Source organism: Fukomys damarensis, unplaced genomic scaffold, assembly GCF_012274545.1.
Source record: "Fukomys damarensis isolate Sample0158 unplaced genomic scaffold, DMR_v1.0_HiC HiC_scaffold_33, whole genome shotgun sequence".
In the NCBI taxonomy this organism is placed as follows: domain Eukaryota; kingdom Metazoa; phylum Chordata; class Mammalia; order Rodentia; family Bathyergidae; genus Fukomys; species Fukomys damarensis.
Window position 1 is genome coordinate 42,607,443 of NW_022900945.1, and position 25,393 is coordinate 42,632,835.

General features: G+C 41.4%; 1 long non-coding RNA gene across 1 annotated transcript; it reads right to left on the minus strand.

The window, feature by feature from the left end:
• Nucleotides 1–2,833: 2,833 nt before the first annotated feature.
• On the minus strand, nt 2,834–25,325 carry LOC104849550. Its single transcript, XR_776783.2, has 4 exons — nt 25,255–25,325; nt 14,825–14,963; nt 5,450–5,532; nt 2,834–3,392 (listed from the first exon to the last, which is right to left on the minus strand). It is a non-coding gene; the product is annotated as an uncharacterized LOC104849550 (long non-coding RNA).
• Nucleotides 25,326–25,393: the final 68 nt, after the last annotated feature.

Below are 25,393 nucleotides of genomic sequence, written 5' to 3' on the forward strand. Positions count from 1 at the left end.
CTTCCCTTCTGTTCTATTGGTCTACTTGCTTATCCCTTGGTCAACATTATACTATCTTAATCACTATTGTTTTACATTCACATAATACAAGTTCTCCCAATCTTGCTGTTTTTTCAATATTGTGTGCCTATTTGTGATCTTTTAGTTTGTTTACCTTTTGAATTTAGGCTGAGATGATCAAGTGCTAAATAAACAAATAAATAAACTGGGGATCGAACCCAAGGCCTATGCCCAACTTACTTTAATTTCTTTTTTATCATATAGTTACTTTCTACAACTTCCAGTACTAAGGTGAATAGCAATAGAATGATAAAAGACATTCACTCTTATTCTTTAAGAAAATTATTCTAACAAATACTTAATCATTAAGTACACCAAGTATATTGGTTGCTGCAAATTTTGGGCCGATACTCTATCAAGGAGTTTCCTTCTATAATGCTTTTGCTAAGAATGTTTACTTTGAGTTAAAATTTTAAAATGTTTTCTTTGCATCCATTGAAGTAATTATTTGATTTTTCTACTTTAATGTAGTATACATGCAATAAATTATGTTAATATGTTCTCTAATGTTCTAATATTATACTTTGAGGTAAGCTAAAGGAAACATTAATTCTAACATTTGTATTTATTTATTTATTAGTTTTTTGAGACAGGGTCTTCCTTTATAATTCAGGCTGGCCTTGATCCTCCTGTCTCAGCCTCGCAAATGCTGGAATTACAAGAATGGGTCACCATACCAGCCATATTGCTGGATTTAATTTTATATCATTTTGTTTAGGATTTTTACATTTTCACTTATGAGAGATTGGTCTGCAGTTGTTCTTTTCCATTTATATTTTTTCTGGTTTTGATAGCAAAATTCTGCTAGCATTATAAAATAAGATGTTATTCTTCCTTTTTCTTTTCTCTTTCCTTCCTTTCTCTTCTTTCTTGTTTCTTCCTTTTTAGCTTTCTTTTTTTTATACTACAATATATTGTATAAGGTTATATTTATCTTTTTCTTGGGCATTTGGTAGAATTTACTTATAAATGTCTCTGGCTCTTGCGTGGTTTGTTTTGTTTTGCAGGTAGATTTTAAATTACCAAATTAACTTTTGAAAAATAGTGATAGCTCTCTAGTTAGATTTTCTATTTCTTTTTTTTTTTTTTTTTTTTTTGGTACCAGGGATTGAACTCAGGTCCTTGCACTTGCAAGGCAGGCCACAGAACTGCTGAGCTAACTCCCCGGCTTTCTATTTCTTTTTGAGTTCATTTTGGTAAGTTTCATTTTTCTAGGGAACTGAGTATTTTCATTTAAGTTTTCAAAATTTAGTTGTACAAAGTGTATAGCATTGTCCTTTTTTTAGAAATCTGTGATATATATAGTGATTTCCCTTATAATTATTTTAAGCTTTATCTGTCTTTTCAAAACACCAGCTTTTCTATCATAATTTTGTTATGATTTTAATTTTTGCTACTTATTATTTCTTCTGCTTTTTTGTGTATGCTATTATTCCTTTATCTAGTACATATCTTGAGTTGGACACTTGGCAATTGATTTCTAGTATTTCTCCTTATTTATTTACTTGTGTGTGTGTGTGTGTGTGTGTGTGTGTGTGTTTTGTTTTATGTAGTTCAAGCTAGGTTTGAACTCACTATGCAGCCCAGGCTGACCTTGAACTAGCAGAGATCCTCCTGCCTCAGCCTCCCAAGTGCTGGGATTATGTATATACACCACCACACCCAGTTTCTCCTTTTTTTAAAGAAGCATTTTAAAAGGTCTATGAATTTGCCAGTAAATTCTTCTGCAGAAGTTTTGAATTACATTTCATTTGTTATTTGGATCTCGATTTTTTAAAATTTTAGTTATGATTTGTTGTCTTACCTGTCAATTATGACTTAGTCTTAAAATCATTTAGGGGTGTTTAAGATTGTTTACATGTTTAGTGTTATTTATTTCTAATTGATCAAACAATGTGACCTATGTGATGGTGACTACTGCCCGGACTGAGAGTGGTGCAAGATGTCACTGGGTCCTTCTACTTTTCTGTTCAATCACCCTAATACACAGCTTTAGTTAAACACCTTGTTTATTCTTACTGTTATCTGTAAAATGGTTTGCATATGATAGCTGGTAGGGTATCCCTTACTCGTTGATCACACCATACTGCAAAAAGAGAAAGTCACAGCCTGGTGTGGTGGCACACGCCTGTAATCCCAGCACTCAGAAAGCTGAGGCAGGAGGATCGCCAAGAGTTCGAGGCCAGCCTGGGCTACATAGTAAAGTCAAGGCCAGCCTAAATTGCATAGTGAGACTCTGTTTAAAAAAAAATTAACAGTCCAAACTCAGCAGTCATGAAATTCATCATGAATCATTCTCATCAACTCATTTATCTCAGAATTCAGAGTTCAGAGTCCCATTCTAGAATAAAAACTTTGGGCTCTGTTCCATAACCCAGCTCTGGACCTGCAGGGTTGGCTCCAAAATGGTTTTAGGGGAGTATTTATTGTATTACATAATGCATAATTAGCAAAGAATGAACAGTCTCAGCAGGCTAATCTTGCAAATTCCAAACTATAAATGAATGGCAAATGTCACAAATAGTAATGCAATACTCTCTCCGAGGGGACTGGAACTAGAAAGCAGGGTTACAGTGCAAATAGAAGCATCACACACTGCGCTGTATTGGGGAGAACAATATAAGGAAAATTAATTTCTAAACGTAATATGCTGAAGCCTCTCATACGTACACAACCACAAAGCTTACGGGGGATCTGTCACGCATGGTGTCTACTGTCTACTGTCCGCAGCATGAGCGAATCTGTCTGCTCAGAACAGCAGCCCGTCCACAGAGAGAATCCAGGTAACTGAGCCAAAGGCACATGTATATTTAGGGGGAGGGGCTTGGAGTTTAGGGTAATAAGCGGACTGTAGTTTGCAAGCCTGCAACTGCATCCTTCACCTTGCTTTGGCAGAGTCAGCACAGCTTGGGCGTGGTTACTCAAAAACATTCCCAAAGAGCAATGATGATTCTTCTGGATTTCTGCACAAACAGCTCTGCGGTGGGAGAACTCTGCACAGTGTGTCCAGACCTCTCAATGAAGTTTACTCAAACCCCCATTTCCTTCCTGTTGTTGCTTTTGGAATGGCCCTTGTTCTCGGAGTCCTAGCTTCGACAACAGCCCCTCTGCTGAACTTCGCCATAGCAGCCCTTGGATTTGTGCCCCACCCCTCCCATCTGCACACCCCGATTTCCTCTCCTCTCTGTTTTGACTCTGCGTGGCTCTTCTCGGTAAAGTGGCTGAAGAGTAAGGAACCCAAAATACCTAAGCATCAGATGAGTCACCACACTTCCACGGCAGAGCTCTGATGATCTGAGGGTGTGTTCGGGGGTAAATAGCAAAAGCAGTGGCTGCCCAGGGATAGAAAGAGGGGAAAAAAATAGAAACAAAATGAACAAGTTGGCAGAGGCTGCTGACAGCAGGCTGAGTGGGCGGAGGGGGCGGGAAACTTGGTTGGCTTGCGAAGGTGAGATCAGCGTTGTGGCTCGTCACACCCTGCCTGACTCAAGCTAAGCCCAGTTCCCTCAGGGATTGCTAACACTGGGTTGTCTAGCAAAACTCAGCTGGCCAAGTCACCTAACTGCTATCCTCTTCTGTTTAGAAGTTAGGAGAACTGCGCTGGGAATTCTTTGTTCAAGTTGCTACGAAGTGACTAATCAGGGACCTGCAATGATTCTGTTCCAGGGCCTCACACCCTGCCTGACTCAAGCTAAGCCCAGTTCCCTCAGGGATTGCTAACACTGGGTTGTCTAGCAAAACTCAGCTGGCCAAGTCACCTAACTGCTATCCTCTTCTGTTTAGAAGTTAGGAGAACTGCGCTGGGAATTCTTTGTTCAAGTTGCTACGAAGTGACTAATCAGGGACCTGCAATGATTCTGTTCCAGGGCCTCCATTTGTTGAGATTTTTTTACTATGCATCATTCCCCTAAAGCCCTAACTTTAAGTATAGCAGTGGAGTTGGGATGGCCACCATGATGGGCAACCAACTACCACGGTGGTTCAGCTGAGAGATCTTGGGATGCTTCCTGATCAGCACCAGCTTTGTTAGAGCCTACTGACTTTTTGTCCTGACAGCTAGGATATGTCTCTTTTTTACACATTTCTAAGAGAAAAGGGGAGTAGATTAAGCTGAGTCCTCGGTACATGTCTAATGGTCTGACTTCATGAAGATCTGTCTAGGTACCCACAGCCTTTTTTTTTTAAGTCTGTTAAACTATCACAACAAGAGACCAAAAAGAAAAAGCACATGTGCAAGGAACAGGGCTAAGATGAATGCGGGACTGTTAATGTGATATGACGACTAGGGGAATCTTTTGGGTTTAAAAGAACACAAAATGTCCCCTGAGATAGCCTGTCTCAGACCATGAGGATGGCAGGATTTGATCACAAGCTGTCTAGTTCTCTTTTAGATCAAAACCAGGAAGTTTGGGGACTAATTTAAAAACAGAGGAAAACAAAATCAGTTGATTTGGATTTTTTAGCCACCAGTCTTGTTCCGCTTCACTTGATCCTGTAGTGGGGGTTGGTGCCAGCCTCCTGCAGCTCTCCCACCCCTATCCCGCATAAGTATAAAACCAGATGCCTTGACTTGGAAAGAGCAAAGCTTGATATCCAGAGGAAGTGGGAAGGCGTCAGACAAACGTGACTTTGGTAGCAAGAAAGAAAACAAGTATTGCCCCTATAAAGAAAGACCAGTCCCAAGACGATAAAAGGCAAACTTTCTGGTCTTCACTAAGTTCCTTAAAAGAGCTGCCCCTGTTGTACTTCAACTTCCCTTGGCTAAGTCTACCGGTGAATAACTCGAAGTTCTCTTTGGAAGTAATTTGTGAAAATCATCTCAGGAAAATCCATATTCTTGGCCTCAGAAGCTTTTATTTCAAAATGCTTTTTCAGATTGTCTAAACAGTATACGCTTGTTATAAAAATAAAAACAGAAACCAAAAATTAGCCATAGTTCCACCCCTCACATCTTAACCTATCCAAGGTGTTTCCTTCCTGTCCTTTGATAGGCTACATTTATTCTAACTCTTATTACACTAATTCTGTATACATAGAATCATGTATGCTGCTTCTTGCTAAATATATCTTATCAATTTTCCTTATTATCATATAAGAAAATCAGACAACCATAACTATTAGTAGTTGCCTAATAATTCACAGAGTTAACTACCCTTATGTTTTGGATACTGAATTTGTTTCTAGCTTTTCAAATTATAAGTAATTAATGTATTAAATTTGGAGATGTTTTGCATCAGCCTCAATATTCAGCCTTGTGACAAATCCTACCAGTATCTGGCTTAGTGGCCTGCAGGGTGCAGAGGACTCTGCAGGACTCCCAAGGAAATCTAGTCCCTCTTGAGTTATAGGAGGATCTGGTACAGGGGTATTGGAGCATATAAAAAATTACCTGAAGCAATGTCACCAGCCTGTGTCATTCCCTATTAAATGTGACCCCCAAATTCCAACTTCAGCTCAACATTTTCAAGCACCCTGAAAAAAAAGATAATTTTTTCAGTGAGTAAAAAGAATAGTAAAACCAAGAACATGGATAATGTGGCTTTTTAAATGTAAAACTTCATATTGTCTTTTTTTCTGATTTATTTTGGGCTTCTAGGTTGGACATTGCTGGAGGGATATATTTCAAACTGCAATTAGCAGACAGAGTTGGCACCAGTCAGGATAGGCAGAGTCAGCCATGGATATAATTCTTCATTTGCCAAGATACAGTGTTATATAGGTGACATTATGTATTTTGAACAAGTGTTATTTTCTCTCAAAGACAAGTCCCGTGTCATACAGAATACAGGTCCTGAGTATGACAGAGGAGAATGTACTCCTAAACATTTTTTAGGGCTTATATCATGTAAAAATCTCAGCAATCCAGAATTAAGTGCTCTTTTCACCATTTTACATATGAGACAAGAGTAGAAAAGAGAAAAAAAAAAATCACCCAAGGGTACGTGGCTAATGAACATTGGAACCAAGATGAGATGGTAGAGCTGACTTCAAAGCTTGTGGTCCTTACACTGCATTGTGCTTAACTTCCTCATTAAGCTTAATAGATAAGCATTCTTGCAGTAAAATGAGTTAATAATATTGATCAAAGATGAGTCTCTCTCTATGATCCAGATGTCAGCTAATTACAAGCAGGATCATTTGTTGTATTCCTTTGAAGGGTCTTAAAATCATCTCATGAAGATGAGGGGTCAGCCAAGTCAACTATGGACGAACTCATCCATGGAGTTCTTAAAAGTTGCACAGAAGTTCTGGCAATGAAGAGGCCATTTTCTGGGGTAAGTCTGGGGGTTGTGGGTTAGTGTCAGAGCAATAGCCAAGGGGGCATGTGGCACTAGGTTTGATCACCAGCACTGCAAAAAATAAAATAAATAAATAAAATAAAGTGAAAATGAGGTCACAGAACAGCTTCTACCTCCCATTTTCTCCAAGCCTAGATCTTGGGAGCATATTATGGTTATGGAAATAGAAAGAAAATGGTTTCTACTTCACTTTTTAGTGAATGAGTATATCATAATGTAAATGTCTTTTCCCATTGGATCTGAGATTTGTTATGTCAGGACCATGTTTGTCTCCATTGTTATATTCCCTTTCTTATCATATATTGTTTTAGGCCATGTGGGCTGCTGTAACAGAACACTCTATAGACAGAATGACTCATTAACAACAGAAATTTGTTTCTTGTAGATCAAACCCAGGATCAAGGTGCCAGAAGAATCAGTGTCTCAGGCCAATCCACATCCTGGATGGTAGATGGCAATCTCTAATTGGCCTCATGTGGGAAAGGACAAGGAAGCTCTCTAGGGTCTCTATAAGAGCACTGAGACTACCCTCAGGACCTAGTCACTTCCAATGGCCACAACTCCACACTCCATCACAGTGGGGATTAGTTCTCAACATATGAATGAGGGGGGGGAATAGACTTTCTGTCTACAGCATAGATGTTCAGTAAGATCTGGTGAACAAATGAATGAATAAAAGTAATATCAGGGCCAAATGCGTGGGCTGGAGTTAGGGGTGGCTTATGATCAATTCCCCCCATATGAATGTATTTCTCAGGATATGTAATCTGGATTGAATTGGCCCAAGTCAAGATAAGTCAGGGAATATAAGTAAGCAGTTTCCATATTTAAAATATCCACAATAAACTCTTGGTCATAATTATCAAGCTCTTTGAAATAAGAAATAAAGAGAGATTTTTCCACTGCCTTTGCATCATGGAGTGAAGATAAACTTTCTCCTTCTCTCTTCTTGATTCCTCAATCAAACTGGATTTATGCTAGGCTTAGGCAGATAATTCCTTCTAAAGAATGTGTTTGCAGCATCTTGCTTGTTTCCCAAGGGGAAAATTTGGGCTGAAAGTGTGCATTAAGCCCCATCTTTAAGCAATTAATATCTTGCCTGAGAAATAAAAAGCAAGAACATTACAACTGGATTTTGTCATAATCCTACATCTCCCAAATGCCTAAACTCCAGGAAAGGCCGGATCCCCAGCCAAATCCCATCTGTTGTATTTCTAGTGTGATACTCCTCTGTTTATATTTGCTCATTTCCCTCACAGAGTGCCAGAAAAGAAAAAGTGATATTTAAAAAATTCATCTGCTAGTATTTATGCAAACACATTGCTCTCCAAGTGTGGGTTGAGTTGTGTGAATAAAGCAGACACAAATGCCTCTAACAGACCAAGGAGTATTTTAATTAAAAAAAAAAAAAGGAGAAAACACACACCTAGACATCTGAAGTGGCTGGTGGATGGGCAGAAACCATCCTCTGACCAGGGACACCTGACGGGAAGTATGTGGCTTTGTGCCCCAGCTTTGGGGGTTCGCTGGAATCGGTCCATGGATTCTTACTGAACTTCTGCTATGTGCTATTCTCATTTTTTTCAGACCAAAGCTCATGGTGGATATACAACCTGCTTAAGATTATATACTTTAATTGGAAAATTCATGCTCTTTCTCCTATAATCTTACATAAGATGTTTCTAAGGCTTGAAATCTAATGGTATTCATGTTCAGAATGTATAGCTTACATGCGCTCAGTACTTACTTTCAGACAGGCAAAAATCTAAGTTCTTAATATACGTTAAACTTTGGGGGATATAACCCAGTGGCAGAGCATTTGCCTAGCATGCATGAGGCCCTAGGTTCAACCCATAGCACTTGGGGTAGAGGAGACCATACAGATTTAAACTTTGTAACTACCCTATAAGGTATATTGGAATTAGCTCATTTTAAGGATGAAGAAACTGAGTTTACATATAAGTAAATCTGTCCACATCACAAGGAAATGGCAGAGGTGAATCTGGATCCAGAGCCCAAGATGTTAAGCACGACGCCATCCCTTAAGGAGTACTTCAAAGCACCTTCTACTGCATACACCCCCTTCACCCATTCCAAGCCCACCTTGGTTTATGGTGGGGACACAGCACCTCAATGCCTAAGTGCTTCCAGTCCCAGCTCACATCCTAGAAGCTGCATCGGAACCATCACACCTCAGTAGGTCAGGACTGTTTCTGAAAACAGACTGGATATTCTATACTTTTTTCAAAGTTCAAGAATGAAATTTCTGGTTCTATATTTTCGCCTTAGTGTCCAGAGAACATTTCTCTGGCTGTGACAGAGGCCAGAAGGACACCTCTTCCAGCCGGTGCTGGCAGATGTAGAGGACAGCTACATGCAAAGCTGGGGGCCCTTCGTCTTCTGGCCTCCCCATTCTGGTATTTGCCCACAGAATAAAATAAATTAATGAACATCAAGGGCAGGACAGCTCTTGCTGCATTCAGGAGACCACTGTGTTGGGGGACCCACATCACCGTGTTTAGGAGGGCAGAACCCTAGGGGAAGCAACCAGGGGACTTGGGCTCAGACCAGCGGGTAGCATTTAGGAAGAAGCAAGTGGAAGAGTCACGGAATCTGAAAGACAAAGACCTCGGTCTAAAGACACCACTTCAATAGCTGAATCAGACTATGAAAGGAGCAATGACCAATGGAGCTAAAATTAGTTTTTTTACCTCTTGGTATGCAACACACGAGGTCTCACAAGGGACATCAGAGTGATTTAGAGAAAAAAAGAAGCTATATTTCCTTTACATTTGAGTGGAATGAGTAATTCTGCAACTGTAGTGCACACACAAAGGCTAGGCAGATGTGAGTTTCAGCAGTCAAAATCAAATTACAAAGGTGACGCGGAATCTCTCCCTCCCCCCTATAACAGTACAGTGAGATCCCCAAGACCTTCTCTACAGGCCTGGTCTTTCCCCATTGAGGTCCACATGCTTATTTTTAGACAGTATAAAAATGTCCACCAACCTCGACCACAGTGTTCAGTGTGGGCAAATCACCTGCCCCTCTCTAGTGAGGCTTATGGTGACAGTGGGATCTTCTGTGCCCAAGAGCTGGAACTGCAGCCGCTCTCTAGTGCCTCTAGGTGTCCAGAGCAGTGGCCACACCAAAGGGCGGTAATTCCCTGTTCTCTCCAGTCACCCCTCACTCCCAACACGAGAGGAAGATGCTGAAACCAGCATAGAAGGAGAGGAACAGAGCTAGTAATAAAGAGCTGAGAAGTTGATAGATTTATCTTGCAGAGTAACACATATTTGGGGAAAGAGATTTAGCATTCAATGTTGCAAAAGGTTGCTCTTTCTTTAGAAATGGAAAATGAGAATAGAGTCTTTTCCAAGTATAGAAATAACCCCACTGGAGATGGTAACACACACTTGTAATCCCAGCAGCTAGAAAGCTGAATCTGGAGGATCATGAGTTTGAAGCCAATCTTGAATCCTTAAGACTCTTCTCTAATTTTTTTAAATGAGTGTTGAGGTGGGGAGATAATGCCACGTGTGGTAATGTATGTCTTGTAATCTCAGATAGTAGGTAGGCTGAGGCAGGAGGATTGCAAGTTCAAGATCAGCCTGAGCAATTTACCAAGATCTTATCTCAAGATAAAAGATATTTAAAAAATAAAATATGACTGGAGATGCAGCTCAGTGGCAGAGCACTTGACTAGAATATGTGAGGCGCAAGGTTCAATTTCCCAGTACTGCAAAAACAAAATAACAACAACAAACCACATGGGTGTAATAATGCCTACATAGTGGGGTCTTATTTTAGAGGATCAAATACAACTATTTATATAAGTGCTGTTCTTTAATAAACAGAGTTCACAGTCAGTAAATATCAGGTCTCTCTTTTTATTTCCTCCTTTCTTCCGAAGATACATAGACTACACCCAGGAGGGGACATTCCTCAAATGGTGTGTGGGTTTATTTTTTCCGACTTTTCTGAAGCAAGAGATCATGAAGAAGATGGGAGAAGCAACCTACTGGTCTAAGCTTCTCTACCTAGTGAACAATGTCCATCCTTCTTGAACTTAAAAATGATCAAAATCCATTTGGCTCTGAATTATTCAGCTACCCCATCAATCTAGGAATGAGTGTTCTGTCTATCTCTGCTGAAGATGAGAATAATGCTTTAAGAAAACCAACCCCAAAAAGGCCCCTTCCAAAGCTGAAGTGTTGTGTCTAACACAGGAGAGGGCAGGACTGGTGAGATGTGGGATCAGGCTTGGCCAGAATTTTATGCCCCTTCCTTATCAAGGAAGACTGTGTATTCTGCCAGGTCCCTTTCAGAATCATAAAGACAAAGCTGAGTCACCAGTCTGCCTCTCATTACATTAATTCACTGTCATGGAGACCTTCTTTGGCCCCCTTAGATTTCTATTCAAGCAACCAAACTTCAAACTCACTGCGGCCTCGCCCTGCTACCCCCTGCTCTTCAACCACCAGAGAGCTTTCCTGAGATGAAGCAGAGGCTGAGGACGTGGGAGTCTCAGCTGCTGACACACACAAGTGCTGACACTGGAAAGTACCGCCGCTGAATCAAAAAGCCACTTCCCAGAGATGACAGCAGTGCTGAAGGTTTGCTTCCTGGCACGCCACTGATTTGGTCCGGAACATTGAGGCCAACATCGTGCCTCTGTCCTTTCATGCTTTAGTTGCCTAGCATGTGGGAAGGGTAATGACAACAAAGGGAAATTGCTACCTACTGCCCAACCTGTCATCACTGTAAGTGTGAATGACTTGACCAATCTCAGAATGCTATGAACATTAATTAGTATTTACTGTGTACATACTCTGAGATGAAAGGTGCCTAAATTACAAAGAGCTGAGGCAATCAGTAAGGTGTGCTGGGGTACAGTGAAGCATCAACAGAACAAGCTAAAGCATCCTTTAGCTTATAGACTAAACTTTAATTTTGTCCAAATAGAGAATGTTGGGTTATTTTACTTCTTCTTCCACAAAATATTTTCTCCTGCCTGCCTCCAAGTTTAGGGCATAAATAACTATGGTGGAATACAAACCTCACTTCTCGCTGTAGAAATACTCAGAATTATTATTTTTTAAATAGTGAACATCTTTTAGATTCTTCTTTGTAACTATGCTAACTAAGGGGAGTACTATGTAGGTTTTATTTTGCTTTATTTTTACCACCTCCTCTTTTTTAGCACAACAAGTAAAATTTATAGGACTTTAATTCTATGAGATCCTGCTCAACTTGAATGTTGAAAGTCGTATTCATCTCTGGTTCCATTTTCAAGTGAGCTTCATTTCAAACTTATTCTGGAAATGTAGATGTTCATTGGCTTTTGAGGCATTATTCTTTGCCTCCAGACCCAAACTTCAAGAACAAAAAAAAAGGAAAAGTCTTCAACAGTCACTTGAAATCTGCCATTCCATGGATAAAGAAGATGTGGGGTTTTTTTTGTTTTTTTTTTTTTAATGCAATGGAGTACTACTCTGGCATAAGAAGAATGAGCTTGAGACATTTATAGCTAAATGGATGCACCTTGAGACCATACCCTTAAGTGAAATAAATAGACACACATATTTAAATACCACATTATTTCCCTGGTGTGTGAAAATGAAAGTGGATATAAGGACCAAAATGTATAATAGATACTGGGAAATGGAAAGAAAAGGTTCCAATGGGAAGGGGAACAAGGGTTGGGGGAGGGAGAAAGGAAGGAAGGGACAAGAAAAAGTAAAAGTAGAAGGGAGAAATGGAAACAGAGCTTTTGTGCATAAGGAGGGGGAAAAGAAGAGGCAGGATATATCAAATACAGGTAAAAATTCCCTATAGTGAGCGTTATTATCATGTACATCTAAAATGTACCAATCAATGTTTTTCTTGAAAAAGAAAAATAAAAAGGGCTGGCATGTAGCTCAGTGCAAAGGCCCTGGGTTTCATGTCCAGTACAAAATAAGAGAAAAAAAGAAATCTGCCACTCCGAACCTCCTCTATGAGATGCCATGGGGGCTGGAGTGGGCCTTGGCTGCTTTGATGAGAAGTGTGAACAGGAGGAAGTGGGTATGCAAGGGAGGGCTGAGGACTGAGTTCTTCGCCCACACAGTCAGCACCTACAGACTGATGAAGGCTGTGCAGAACCTGCCCGTCTGTCAACATCAGAAGGACTGATAAGCCGGGTTCCTGTGCCCTGAGCCCTTCTCGGCACTGTCGGTCACACTGCGTGCTTTGAAGTTTGGTGACTGTTTCTTCTAAGACTAAAGCCCTGCCTCGTTCCCACTTCTCAGTGTTCTACTGACAGCCATGTTCTTACAAGGATTCCTCTTGGGAGGTCCTATTACACTCTGGTTGTACTGGAAATTAACTTCCAATGGCAGGATGTCCACAGTACAGCTTATATATCCTTAAAATAAAGTAATTACAATCATCAAAATAATTAAGAATAAGTTCCTACCCCTGGCAATTTTGGTTTAGATTTTTTTGACAGTGCTACACAGTTTCTACCCACTTCCCACCTTCTATTTTCAGTTCCTTTTTTCCTTTTGCAACAACCTACCGAAAACCCCCAAGTAAATGAAGAGTAAATTCTCTTTCTTAGAAATTTATCCTCAAATCAGCTACTTATTTAAAGCAGTCATGGGCCCTCCATCTAAAGTGATGGGCAGTGTGCTTCCAATGCGCCTCCAAGTATCTGGCCTTGTTGACGCTTTGAGGACACCTGGAGCCCTATTTATCTCCTTTTCTGTAACTTGGACACCACTCTGCCTCCCTGGCTTTTCTACTGGTTGGTTGCTTTGGGATCCGTTGTGAGATCAAGACCTACTGCCAGAGCTCAAGTAGATAGTGATAATACTCTTTTCAACTCAGTCAGAAGACTGGTGTGGTATCTTGCCAGGAAGGTAGCATTTAGTGACCACAGGACTCAGGACATTTCCAAGATTCAGGATTTTCCTGAGCGTTCCTAACAACTAATAACCAACAGAGGAAGAGGCAACCCAAACCCAATCTTTTATCCTGTAAAGTGTTAGGCACGGTTGGTCTACCAAGAATGGTGATTTTCACAAGTTAATGTATTGCCAATCATTTTGGCAGGTTAAAAATCCCCAAACATCAATTTACCCCATAGATTGCCATATGTCAATGCAAAAATGGCATACATATTGATTGGAGGAAAATTAAAGATTTTGCAGAAGACAGGGACAATGGAAATTTAACAAAACTCAAAATTATTATGATCTCAAAATATGTTTGTTGGGGTTCTTTGCTTCCTGTGAGGAATTAATCATACATAATATTCTAATCATTTTGGCCTTGGTACTAAGCTTAAAGAGTGAAAAACCGTATTTTGTTTTTGTTTTTGTTTCTTAGTGTTTTGAGACAGGGTCTCGCTATGTAATTCAAACTGACCTTGAACTCACTACATAGCCTAGGCTGGCCTCAAAACGTGACAATCCTCCTGCATCAGCCTTCCTAGTGCTGGGAATACAGGCAAATGCTTGGCTTGAATCTCTGTTTTAAGACAGCCAAGTGACTGATTTATATGCAAACAGAATTCCTCATCTTTATGAAGTGTGAGATGGAAAGGAACAGCAAAAGCCTAAGCTTCTGAACACCAAAAATGCTTAGAATTCATTGATTAGTTCACTTGGTTAAAAAATGTTTCTCTCTAAAAGCTTGATAGGTGAAGAAAGGGTTCAAAGTGGTCACCCAAATGGTCAGATGTTCAAACATACTTTAGGTCAAAGTCTTCACTTAGGAGCAAAGAAAACTGGGCAACAGGCCTGGATGGTGCCTTTCTCAGGTCAAGTCTACAGCCTCTTGGGCCACAGTTTCTGATTGCTCTGAATGCAGCTTGTGCAGGCAGTGCAGCTGGGCAGCAAATATGCAAGTGTTGGCTGGTAAGAGGAAATAAAAAAATCCCCATTAAGTTCTCATTATTCTAAAAATTACAAACTCTAATGTGAGGCTTCCAGCGAGAGCTGAGCAGCAGGAGGGCACCTCTGATGGACGCTGCCCTTGGAAGGGTGTCACTGCTGTCACCATGGGCAATCTCACTGCCTGAGCCCCTCAGAGTAGTGTCGCCAAGGTTGATCAGACACCTGGGGCTTGGAAACCATGATGAAGACACAGCAAAGCTGTCCAGAAGCATGAGATGGCACTGAAAGCAACTCTTGGTCTTTAACCCTATGTTTTGTTCACTGTTCCTCAGAATTGCTCTCAGAATAGATTTAACTTCCACAGTCACAGATGTCTTTTTAAGTGTGAGGTAAAATGCCCCTGAAAGGAATCACTCACCTCTATGGTTCTAAAACTGGTTCTCATCATATTTCAAGTTGGGTGATCTTTGTAAGAAGGTAACCAGGGAATGCTCATTCCTCTGGTGATGAACAGCTGTGGAAACACTCTTCTCACAGACCTGGCAAATGGCTTCCAGTGTGTTCTGTCAGAATACTGCATCTCACCTGCTCTTCAACACATCTTGGCATCGCGTGGCCCAGTAGTATGGCATCATCTTGTGGCACTGAGCCAGGAGCGTGCGCGGCAGCACTTGGTGCCATACAGGGAGTCTTCAGGGCCCTCCCAGCTCCCTCCTGCACACTCCTACTGAAGCAAAGCAGAGATCATCAAGCAGCGAGGCCCAGTGATGTTATTATTACCCTGATATATAATACATCTGTGTGGTATGATAAAGTAAGGCAAAGCTCTGTTCTCACTTTACAGGCTGCCAATAGTTTTATTGTAACAGCTCAAAGATGTGAGTTTTCCTTTTTAGGCAGAGTAGAGGAAGCTGTGAAATTTGAAGTGAGAACAAAAAGGATTCTTGAGAGTAGTTTGCAAGACAGGTATTGGTCAGCTCATCAGACAACCAACAGGTAACATTTTTAAGCTTCGTGCTATTAGGGAATTGCAAGGCCTTACAATGCCCACAAGAATTCATTTGAATTCATTTTCATATCAATGCCTCAACGGCTCTGTTCTGCTGAGCTGACCTCCCACACCAGACTTACAGGCTTTTTTTTTTTTCCAGTGATAAACCTGAGCTGATTGTAAGATCACAAATTGGCTCTGGAACTCATTAAAGTCAGCAAGTGAGCATTAGTGAGATTTTTGCCTAGGCTGGAATTGTGATAATCTGTCTATTTTGGCAATTACAGTTCTGGGGGGGTGAAAAGAGGGATGCTGAGAAACCGTCAAACTCCCAGCAGGATCGTGATCTATTTCAGATGTCTGTCAAGAGATGCACAAGCCCTGGTGTTTTTTTTCCTTCACACCAGACACCCCACGGTGCAGGAGGCCCGGGAAGGACTGGAAATGTGTTTGACCATGTTCAAAGCCCAGGCGAGGTTTCAATCACCTGACACTTCATTCATTCATTTTATTTATTTTTGTTAAGACTCCTCCTTTTGGATTGCAGATTCTATCTCTATTCTCTTTTAGAACACAGCCCTAAATGTAAAGAAAATGTATTTTTAAATTTTTTTTGGTGCATATTAACACCTCTTACTTTTTAAAAATCAAATGTTATACTATTCAAGATTTCTTCACCCTCTGGTTACAGAGCCCTCCCTCGATCTTTCTCTTCTATCTTCATCTAGACTGGTAAGCTACTTTCCCCTAAGCTACAGTGCCAGGATTCTGCTTTATGTATCCCTGTATCCTCTGAACATATCACCTATGGAGCACATGGTTAATATGCAACATAAAATTTTTTATTAATGGACTTCCAAAATAATCTCCCATCTACCTCACTCTACAACCACAGCTTCACTCTCTAGTTTGCCATCATCCCTGTATAGCCCTGAAAAACTGCATTTGTTATGGCTCTCCAGCCAAAAATGACCGAATCCCTTGGTAATCGCCTCGGCAAGGCCTCACACTCACTCTGGGCTCCTCAGAAACAATTGCACTGCCATGCTTCAGTCTCATTTATTAGTAGCAAATGCAAACACGGGAAACTTCATTCGCTGCATTTAAGTATTCTTGTGAATTCTATTTTTTTTCCTCCTAGTTTCCCCCTCTTTCATTCTACCTCTAGTCAATCTATAACAAGCTTAATCAATGGAAAACCTGGAAAAATTGAGGTCATAATTTCTGAATCTGGTTTGAATTTAGGGTTTGCTCCTTTAGCTCAAAATTAATACTGTAAATTTGCTGGAAATGTGTTTTCTATTTTCTGGGCTAAAACTAATATTTTTTAAGCACAAAGTTTGGTACCTAGCTTAACAAGTTATTGAAAGGAAAAGAACGTCACCAAGGCCTTTTCTGGATTTTCCTCTCTCCAACTACTACTCCTGCCCTAGCTCATTTACACACACACACACAGAGAGAGAGAGAGAGAGAGAGAGAGAGAGAACACACGCACGGGTTGGGAGGGGAGAATGGGGGAAATGGATGGAGTCCTTCCTTGCATTCCCCTTAGGTTGTATCATTGTTTGGAAGTTGCTGGTTCTCATCCAGGAGCAGATATGGACAAAGTAAGAGGTTTTAGCACAGCCATATAAAGTAGCATAAAACTCAGGCTTGAATCTTTCTTTAAGACTGCTCTGGCATGTGGCTTTCTTTCTAATGAATACACAGTAAGCACTTCTTGAGTGCTTACTTTTACCCAGTATTTTATTGTTCCTTATAATATCTCATTTAACTCAATCCTTAATCTTTAAGGTAGATATTATTAGTATTTGCAACTTAAAAATGAGGGAACGGGGCTGGGAATTTAGCTTAGTGTTTCCACTTCCTGCCTTATAAACTCAAGGTTTTGAGTTTGATCCCCAGTACCAAAAAACAAAAGAAAACAAAAACACACACAAAATTGAGGCAACAAATATTGAGAAGTATAGGTGATTTGTATCAGTGGAGAGCCAGATTTATAGATTCCAATCCCATTTCTTCTTGTCTGATGTTCAACTTTGTGCTAATATATAACTCTGTATAGAAGATCTAGAATTCTCTGTACAACTTGGTGGTTCTTAAATAATCTGTAGAGTACAGAAACCCACTATAGTAAATACCAGCGTAACAAAACCTCATTCAGCTGGGGATTTGGCTCAGTGGTTCTAGCGCCTGCCTCACAAGTGAAAAGGCCTGAGACCCCACCCCCACCCCCGCCAAAAAGATGGACAAAACCTCATTCAGGAGCTGTCTTCGGTTCCTGACTTTCATCTAATAAACAAGGAGTATTTTTATTTGTTAAATCCAGCAAAAATAATCACAGTAGTCTGCCTTCTACAAACTCAGATATCTATATATTGGGATTGCTTAATTAGCAGTTTATATCTGCTTGAATTTTGTTACAGAATAAATAATATTAATTCACATCCGCAGAGCTGGGACAAGCCCTCTTGGATACATTTTCCCTCCATTTATTGAAGGCTGGTTGTTCTGGTGACAGCCTTCTTCCTGATAGTGTGTCTCAGTGCAAGCTTGTGTCCCCTGATAAGAAAAGACTTTGCTTACTCTTGGCACATTTCTGGCCCCCTGCCTACACCATGCAGTCTCTTCCATGGCCAGCTGTGTCCAGCCTTCATGGTGCTCACCATTACCTGACCTCTTTACTGCAGGGATCTTTGACTCTTTTTAGCAGTTGCAGAGCTGCACAGATGAATAGCTGCTACCTTCCAGATGACAAGGTTCGTAGAAGGAAATGGCAAAGGATAAACAAGCTAGAGCTTAGCACAAAACATATAAATAGGCACCATATATGCCACCAAACAAACCACTGCACTTGGAGGGCTGGGGCTCAAATACACGCTCTGCCACTGAGCTACTCCCCGGCTCTACTGTAGCATTAATGCAATGCACACCATGCACTTGCCTGACTGCCTTGCACCACCCAGATAACCTGCATTGTAGAAACAGAAACTGCTTTTAACCGCCACCTAGAAGCCAAATATATTGTCCCTCAGATCACACCATGCAGTAAAAAACAAATACAGTATGAAAGACTTTGGAATTAGCTACTCTGTATTTTTTTTAATAACGTGCATAACTCTAAAGTGTTTACTTATGAGCCTGGATATTTGTAAAATTATCTCCATTGTGAAGATTTTTAAAAATTTCCAACAGCATGAATTTTTATGATCCCCGAATAAAATAATATTTATTACAACATAAAATGTGTCATAATTATGTGGCAGTTTCTATAAAAAGCATTGTATGTCCTTTATGTCCAATCTCTCTCTCTCTTTTTTTTTTTTTTTTTTTTTTTTTAGGTACTGGGGATCGAACTGGGGTCCTTGCGCTTGTGAGGCGGGCCACCAAACTGCTGAGCTAAATCCCCGGCCCTCATTTTTTTTAAGAGTAGGAAAAATTTATTGAGGAAAAGAAAGTTTCTGTCTAAGAGAGACAGAAGGGGGACCAGAAAGTGGGTTATCCACTCACCCCACTTTTCAAAGATGTTTTATACAGCAAAGCCATGTGGTGAGGCGGGTACAAAGTGGGACAAAACTGTAAGACCCAGTGGAAAATTACAAGGTGGGAATGAGGTGTGGCAAAACTATGATCAACCAATCAGATTACAAGTACAGTCACCCAGGCAATATTGATTAAATGGGGGTCAAATGGGGGAGCAAGTATCATAGCAAGCATATGCAAGGATTTTCAGTAAGGGTGGGGGTCAGGGATATTTCCTGGAAAGGCTGGGCTAAGACCTTGGCTCCCCACCCACATGATTGATTCCTGTTTAGAATATCAGTTACTGCTTTTTATCCCCAGGAAAAGCACAAGGGTATAGTAGTTTCTCTCCTTTTACAATTCCCGCCTTCAGTGAATGTGTTCTGATTGTCCTCCATACTGGCTCCTTGCTGTGTTGGCTCCTTGAGGGCGGCTGTCTAACTGCCTAAAATCTCTCTTAGTTTTCAACCAAAACCCTATAAAATTTTGTACTTTTTTTTTTTTGGTACCTGTTTTTGAAACTACATATTGTAGATAAGATCATTGAGGCTGCAAGAGGGTAACCAATGTACCCAGGCAGTTGGTAAGTGGCAGGATCTGCATTTAAACCTATGTCATTTCATTTAGGCACTAAATACTTAATTACTGCACAAGTTGGACAACGCCTGAACTGGTCTGTTCTCAGGTTCAACTAGGCAAGTCCACTGACCACCTGCTTTGAAATCAAAAAAATGCTGAGTTGCCAAAAAATGGTTCTAACTGCTTACTCATTTTCTGTACTTATCTCAAGATCCACTAGTAAAAAACAATTTTTGAACCAGCAACAAACTATTGACTACATTTTGATTGGTGTTACTACAGATAACATCAGCTCAGCATATAATTAAAATATACAAATAACGAGTGGATTAGATGACTGCTTTATATTCTTTTTCTACACACACACACACACACACACACACACACACACACACACTCACACACTTTCCTGAATATTTACTGAGCCTATAGTTATGGATAAAATAGGTCAATCAAGTACCTGCCTTCAAGGAACTTGCATTTTAATTCAACCAATGTTTTGATATCCAGTGGTCCAGGTAACATGTGAAGGCCTTCTGTACAATTCATTTAATCCCTCTGAATAAGTTTTCCCCTCTTCAAAATGAGGCCCATAGACCTATTTAATAGCATTATTTGTAGGAGTAAATGAAGATAGTATGGAATCTTTTTTTTTTAACTGCAAAATGGCGTATCAACACTAGGTCATACTTTTTTTTTAACATGTCCTTCTTAAAGGCAGGTACTATATCTTCCCTCCCTTTGTATCCTCTAAGTATAATATCTTGGTAGGTAGCAAGCCTGTTATGGCTTGTTGAATAAATGTGAATAAGGTCCTGTATGTGTGAACCACATTTTTTGTTTAAAATATTGTATCTGTTCCTCAAATTCTTAAAATCCACTGCACCAACAGAAAAAGTGCATTAGGTATGGCAGAGTACAGAGTATGTAATTCTACTCTTGTGCTATAGATTTTTAAGCGTTCAAGTTCTAAAAATACTTTTTCTAAATATGTATTAGATGTTAGGCTCTTTGTTTTGATTTATATCATCATCAGAATGCTTCTGAAAGACCATTCCATGAATTGATCCTGGAAGTAGCTCTACTGGTTTTGTCAGGTCCAAGCATACCCCATGCTCTCTAGGATTACAAGTAATAACAGAATCATAAAAGTATTCCAAGTTTGGGAAGCATTGGGAAGAAATTTTCAGGCAGTAATAACATGAAATAATTTCATAATGGCAAATAGGATAAAGACATGCTCTCTGAAGGTAATTATAATGCAGTGACCTGTGAGAAGTAATATTTAGTAACAGGAATAAAATAAATATACAAAATATACCACAAGGCAGCACATGCTCCACAAGCATGGTACAAACAGAAACATGGAACTTGAGAGAAGGGGGAATTTTTTTGGTACCGGGGGTCAAACTCAGATCCTTGCACTTGCGAGGCAGGCACCGGAACCACTGAGCTAGATCCCCGGCACTAAGGGAGAATTCTAACAAGGCTCCAGGTAGGAGCTGTAATACAATGTAAGAGCAAAATATACAATGAGTGTTTAAGCTTTTAGAAATTACAATAAATATGTCATTAATCCCCCTCAAAATACTCCCCCCTCACTTTGAATTTATCTTTCTTGCCACCTTCCGAACCAGTTCTGGAAGTTCTCTGTCATGATCATCTTTATGAAGTGTGATCAAAAATGTTGCTGCCAAGTATCATCCAGCTCAAAGGTATCCTCACAAAATCATTATGGCTCTTTCACAGAAGTCAAAATGACCGTGAAAGGTAAATGCTGTGAATCAATTCGGGACACTGAGGCAGCCACAACAGTGTAACTAAAGACACTCGTGAAAGAGCAATTCCGAAATGCCTTCAGAGAGTGGCAAGAATGACGCATACATAAGCTCAAAGCAAGGGGAATCGTTTTGAGGGGGATTAATGGCATCGTGTCTTTTATTGTAATGCATTTTTTAAAAAACTTAAACATTCACCGTAGTTTTCCAACACACCTTTGTGTTGTTGTTGTTGTTGTTGTTTTGGCACTGGAGATCAAACTCAGGACCCTGCACTTGTGAGACAGGTGGCAACAGCACCACTGAGCTAAATCCCTGGCCCCGTCAGACTTTGTTTTTTTTGGTGCCAGGGATCGAACTTGTGTCCTTCAGTTCGTGAGGCAGGCAGTGGAACCACTGAGCTAAAGCCCCAGCAACCCCACCACACTTTTGTATATGACAGGATTCAAGGGTTTCAACAGATTTGGGGTCTAGTAGAAGAGACGGGAGGTTTCTGCGGCCGGCAGAGATAATTTAATGTGTTGTCAGAAATTACAGCAAGCAGTTTGCTGTATATGTTTGTTTTAGTGAAAAGTAAAGCTGGAAATTGGGCTGGAGACAAACAATTGAGCAAGTGTGAGATTGAGTAGTTGAACTTAATATTATGAGGAACTACTGATAGCTTCTAAAAAAGGATAATCATGATCTGGCCACTGCTTAGGAAGATGGTTCTGTCAAGAGCATGTGAGGAATTGGAATGAAAGCAACTAAACAGGAGACTACTGAATCAGGGACTACAGCAAAAATCCAGACAGGGATCAACGCTTGACTCAGGGGAGAGGTAATGGAGCTGGAGAGGAGGGGCAGAAGGAACAGCCATTACATTAAGTTAGCTTCTGTCAAACACCAGATGAGATATACAGCCTGTACACAAATGATCGTGTATCCATGGGGGGGAGGGAAGCCAAGCACTCAGTGGCTCTCCCAGAGCCTGTAAAAGAGCACACGCAGTATTGACCGGCTTATCCCCTTCTGTGCTCACCCGGCTCCCCAGTCTGTGCAGCTCCCAGAAGGTTACAAGTGGGCAATCTGGTTCCTCAGCCTCTCCAGGACAGTGCCACGAGGGAAGTATCCTAAAGGCTTTGCTCTTTCCCTATTCCTTAGTGCCAGCTGGAACCCTTTATTCCCTCACAGATACTGGTACTCTGCTCCCCTAACCACCTCACTTCTCCATGCTCAATCCTTGGAAAGTCCCCTTGCCCTCACTTATTTGATTGCTTCTTCATTTTGGAATCATTCCTTCCTACAGGGGCTACCTCTTTTTATGTTCTACTCTTAGCTTAAATTCCAAGATCTTTCACTGTACTCATGCCCTTATCTAATAATACCCCAAGGCCCTCACTGACTTTCATCACAAAACCTATTCCAGATCAAATCCGACTGTCCCACACGATGGTAAGTGGCCGGAAGGGAATCATACCACCTAGCTAAGTGGTAACAAAATACATGACCACCAACTCAAGAGGGCCTTCAGCATTGTCCATACTGTGCTTTGCTAGTCATTCTTCCATTCTTCAAAAGGACTATTTCTTAGCTTCTTGTAGCTCTTTAACTATCCAACAATCCCCTCCCCATCCACAGTTTTGCATTATACAGAGTCAAGGAATGCACACAGACCAGACCTTACCTCATCAAATCCTGTGGGGCAGCAATCACATATAGCGCTTGGTGTGAACTGTGAAAAGGTGCATGCCCAGTGTGTGTGTGTGTGTGTGTGTGTGTGTGTGTGTGTGTGTGTGTGTGTGTGCGCGTGCGCGCTGGGTGCCAAACTACTGAAAGCTACCACATCTCAGGTAGAGCAATTAGAATAGTGACCCTTCCTCCAGGCTGAAGTAGTTCCAGGAAGCAAATGCCTCGTGGCAAAACAACTGCTAAACTTCAGGTCCCCCTGCTCCCTTGCTCTGCTGTGGTCTGACCATGCCATCATTAAATGTACAGCCTGATCCACCTGCAGCTACACCAAGATAATGTGGGTTCCCTGAAGAAACATTCTGTGAATGGATTGCCCTTGCTCTCGTCCAAGGTCCACCCCCCACTCTTTGCTAGGCCCTACTGCTTCTTAGCTACTTACGGATAATCTTTTTCCACTTGTCTGCTGTTGTCTTCTGTGTCATCAGCTTTATCTCTCTAAAGCTGATTCCAGCATACCAACATGAAGAAGCATCTCCCATTTTAAAATACCCTCCTTTGACCGCGATACCCTTCTAAATGCTGCTCATTTCTCAGCTGCTCTTCACAGCAAAGCTCAAGAGCTTTCTCTTCCTCTCCTCTATTGTCCTAACACACCCTGATCACACTTTCTTCCCCATGGCTCCTCTGCAAGAATTTTCATCAAGGTCATTAGCAACCTTTATCTGGCCTAATTCAGCTTTCCATCCTCAATCCTTAGTTGGGGATGTGGCTTAGTAGCAGAATGCTTGCCTAGCAGGTGCAAAGCCCTGAATTCAACGCTCCGCATTGCAAAACACAAAACAGCAAAACCCCCAAACAAATAAAAAGAAAAAAACTCTACCCATATGATTATCTGGTCAGACTGATCACTCCCTCCTTCCTAATTCCCCCTCATCTCCTAACATCTCTCTGTGCCCCCACCCCATACTGGGGACTGAATCCAGGACTTTCACATTTAGCTACATCCCCAGCCATTTTTTTTTTTTCCTTTCGTTGTTGAGACAGAGTCTCACTATGTAGTTGAGACTGCCCTGGAACTCACCATGTAGCCTGGGCTGGTCTCCAACTCACAGCGATCCTCCCACCTCAGCCTCCTGAATGCTGGGATTACAGGCTTGTGCCACCAAGCCTGGCCCCAGCCCTTTTTAAATGTTTGTTTCATTTTGAGACAAGACCCCCCCTAAGTCTCTAGGTTGCCCAGGCTGGGCCCAAACTCCCTATCCTCCTGCCTTAGCCCCTTAGCCTCCCAGAGTGCAAAGATTACAGGCCCATGCAACTATACCTGGCTCTTCTCCTAAACCTCCAAGTACTGGGGTGCCTCTTGGTCCTTTCCTGTCTGAGCGATTCTGTGTAAACCTGACCCTTAAAAGCTTGTGCCAATGAACCCCAAATTTATATCTCCGAATTCATACATACAATTATTTACTCAACATCTCTACTTAGATGTTTAGGAGGCACTTTAAACAGAAAACTCTTGATTTCCCACACTCCAAATTTGCCCCTTCTTGAATGTTCTCCATCTCATTAAATGCACCACCACTAATCCAGTCAACTAATCCAGGCCCTGAATCGCAGAACCATCCATGACCTTACTTCACACTGTTCTCCCAGGCCAAATTCATTCCAATCAAAATGTATCTAAAGAGAACTAAAATAAAATATAAAACAAAATGACTCTTTCCTTTCGGAATACTCTGGGGTCATCCTACTCCAAGGTAACATAAACTGCCTCCTTTATGGTCTCCTCGGATGCCTTTTTTCCTTCCTCATCGGTATTTCACATACATAGCAAGATTAACTTAAAATGTGAATCAGATGTAGTCATTCCTGGGCTCACCCTCCCGGGGCTTCCTGTCGTTCTTATAATGGCCCAAAGGCTCCACAGGCTCTGGCTGCTTGCCCACCCTTCTGGGCCTAACTACTCCCACTTTTTGGCTTGCTGATTCTGCTCCGCTGTACTGGACTCCAGTTCTTTCTGCAAGCATCTTCGCACCTATGCAGTTATGGCTGATTTTTCTCTCAATCTAGAAAGGCTGCTCTTCTCTTCCATTTGCTAGGATTCGCTAGGCTCCTTCTTTCCTACCATGCGTGTATGTGCACAAAGGTCTCTGAGAGGCACTGTCTGACCAGCTCTAAATCCACTCCGTCCCCTGCTTTATTTTTCTCACCACTATCACCACCTTGCAACTATTTTGTCTCCCCCTCTCCCTACATTAGAATGCAAACTTCACAAGGGCCTTGGCTTCTCTATGGCTTTACCTCCTGTGTCTGGAACAGTGCCAAGCACATATTAGGTGCTCAATTAGTACTCAGAGCATGTTTCGGTCCCTCGCAATTTTATTCCGCCGAAATCTTTTACCCTCCCTCTTCCCCACACTACACTCTGCAGAACTAGTTGGAAATCCCTCTGCAGTACAACTCTCCGCCCTCCTCACCTTGTCTCTCGCGGCTCCTTTAAACTGACTTCGAACGCACGCGGAAGGCGGGGCCGAAACCTCCCCACCGCGACTAGGAGGGGCGGGGGGGCGGAGCTGGAGGCGGGGCCGGCGTGCTGCGTGCGTGCGCGTTCTGGAG